Source organism: Cebus imitator, unplaced genomic scaffold (genome assembly GCF_001604975.1).
Source record: "Cebus imitator isolate Cc_AM_T3 unplaced genomic scaffold, Cebus_imitator-1.0 Scaffold91, whole genome shotgun sequence".
NCBI classification, from domain to species: Eukaryota; Metazoa; Chordata; class Mammalia; order Primates; family Cebidae; genus Cebus; species Cebus imitator.
Genome location: NW_016107406.1, coordinates 274725 through 277230, shown reverse-complemented (window position 1 = coordinate 277230; position 2506 = coordinate 274725). Strand labels below are relative to the sequence as shown.

Below are 2506 nucleotides of genomic sequence, written 5' to 3'. Positions count from 1 at the left end.
CAATTTCAGAGTAAATGATCATACCCCCAACAAAGAGTGGCAGCCTTCAGTGGACGTCAAGCACTTGAAAAGTATGCTTTCCACCTGCAAGGAGCCAAGTACTGTACCTAAAGCTCTCCAGACAATGATGCCTTCCTAAATGATTCAAAACAAGGAGACACTAATTCAACAAACATTTCTTCAGCATCCACTGTGTGTCAGATACTGTGCTGGACACTGCAGACGCAATAGGGAATGGAAAAGCCCAGAACGGACAGTGAGTTGCATGTTAAAGGAAGACTCACATCTATAATCCCAGCACTTTGGGAGGCTGAGGCAGGAGGATCACTTGTGGCTAGGAGTAAGTGACCAGCCTGGACAACATAGTGAGACCCCAACTCTACAAAAAAATACAAAAGTTAGCCAGGTGAGGTGGCACATGCCTGTAGCCCCAGCTACTCAGGAGGCTGAGGTGGAAGGATCACTTGAGTCGGGGAGGTTAAGTCTGCAGTAAGCCCTGATCATGCCACTGCACCCTAGGCTGGGCAAAAGAGTGAGACTCTGACTCAAAAAAATAAAAATAATTTAAAAAGGGAACTGGGGGCAGACAGTAAACAAGTCACCAAGTCTGTGACATGAAAGTAAGTTGTCATAAGTGACATGGAGGGAAAATACAAAGTGCTGTGTGTGTTAATTTGCTATGGCTGCTCTCACAAATTGCCAAAAACTGGGTGGCTTAACACAACAGAAATTTATCCTCTCACAGTTCCAGAGGCCAGAAATCTAAAATACAGGTGTCAGTAGGGCCATGCTCCCTCCAAAGGTCTTGGGGAGGATCGTTCCCTGTTGCTCCCAGCTCCAGGAGGCTGTAGGCATTCCTGGGCTTCTGGCTGTACCACCCTATCCTCTGCCTCCAACACCACACAGCCTTCTCCTCTCCCAATGTGTTTTCCTTTTGTTTGTCCCTTATAAGGACATGTGTCATTGCATTTAGAGTTCACTCAAATAATCCAGGATCATCTTATCTCAAGATCCTTAATTGAATTAAATATACAAATACCCTTTCTCCTAAATAAGGTCACATTCATAGGTTCCAGCAAGTGGATATATCTTTTGGGAGCACCATTCAACCCCCTACATTGTAAGAAATAATAATAGGGCAACTTACTTTAGATCAAGGGGACAGCAAAGGCCCCTGAGAAGGTGAGACTTAAGACACAACTTGAAGAATGAGAAAGATCACACCTTGCAGAGAAGGGGAGAGCTGGGCATAGGGAGAAAGCATTGCTGACCAAGGGCACACAGTCTGTGCAAAGGCCCTGAAAGCAGCTGAGTTTACAAAAACTGAAAGAAGCCCGGTGTGGCAAGAGCAGAGTGAGTAAGATGTGGTGGGAGTGTGGGCAGAGGCCTGTCCTGAAAGCTTTGGAAGCCACAGTAAGAAGCTGGCATTTTACAGCCAGTCACAGTGGCTTGTGCTGAAATCCTAGTACCTTGAGAGGCCAAGGCGGGCACATTGCTTGAGGCCAGGAGTTCAACACCAGCCTGAGCAACACAGCGAGACCTTGTATCTACAGAAAATATTTTTTTAACTTATAATTTTTTTAAAAATTAAAGCAGCTGGCATTTACCCCAAGTGCAAGGGAAAGGCACTGAGGGTTTGAAGCCTAAAAATAGCATGAAGAAATTCACATTTCATCTTGAAGCTTTTTCAAATAGCATAGCTAGCCTTAGTTTAAACCAGGAGTATTGCTTTTACCGTAGCTTTAGCAATAGCAAATGCATAGTATCATTTACCCTGTTATCTGCATTAGCTCACTTAATAAAATACATATATAGTGCTCACTTAGGCAGCACATATACTAAAATTGGAAAGATACAGAGAAAATTAGCATGGGCCCTGTGTAAGGATGACACACAATTTCATGAACATGGCGTTAAAAAAATACAATAACCCAAATACAAGCTAGCGCACCATGTGATCCAGAGTATACCTGGGTTGTGGATTGAATTATGTGAGCCCAACAAAAAATCCTAAATTGTAGTCCTAAGGCCCAGAATCTCAGGTGTGACCTTATTTGAGAATAGGCTTATTCCAAATGTAACTAATTCAGATGAAGTACCAGAGTAGGGTGGGCCCCTAACCCAATATGACTGGTGTCCTTATAAAAACAGGAAATGTGAACACAAGCATGCATACAGAGAGCACTCCACATGAACATGAAGATGCCATCTACATGCCAAAGAGAGAGCCCTGGAACAGACTGCCCACACAACCCTCAGAAGGAAGCAACCTCACAGATGCTTTGACCTTCGACTTCCAGCCTCCAGAACTGTAAGACAATAAATTTCTGCTGTTTCAGCCAGTCTGTGGCACTTGGTTATGGCTGTCCTAGCAGACTAACACAGTCTAATAATATTTTAGGGAGTGAGGTCTTCCTAAATGTGAGTAATTCCAATCTTTACCAGCACCCCCTCTAGAACACTGAAGGGGTTATAATTCACAACCCATACCAACACCTAATCAAAC

General features: G+C 43.8%; 1 non-coding gene across 1 annotated transcript; it reads left to right on the top strand.

Annotated features, from left to right (window-relative positions):
- The first annotated feature begins 1814 nt into the window (after nucleotides 1-1814).
- Nucleotides 1815-1925, top strand: LOC119472253. Its single transcript, XR_005201371.1, has one exon. It is a non-coding gene; the product is annotated as a U6 spliceosomal RNA (small nuclear RNA).
- Nucleotides 1926-2506: the final 581 nt, after the last annotated feature.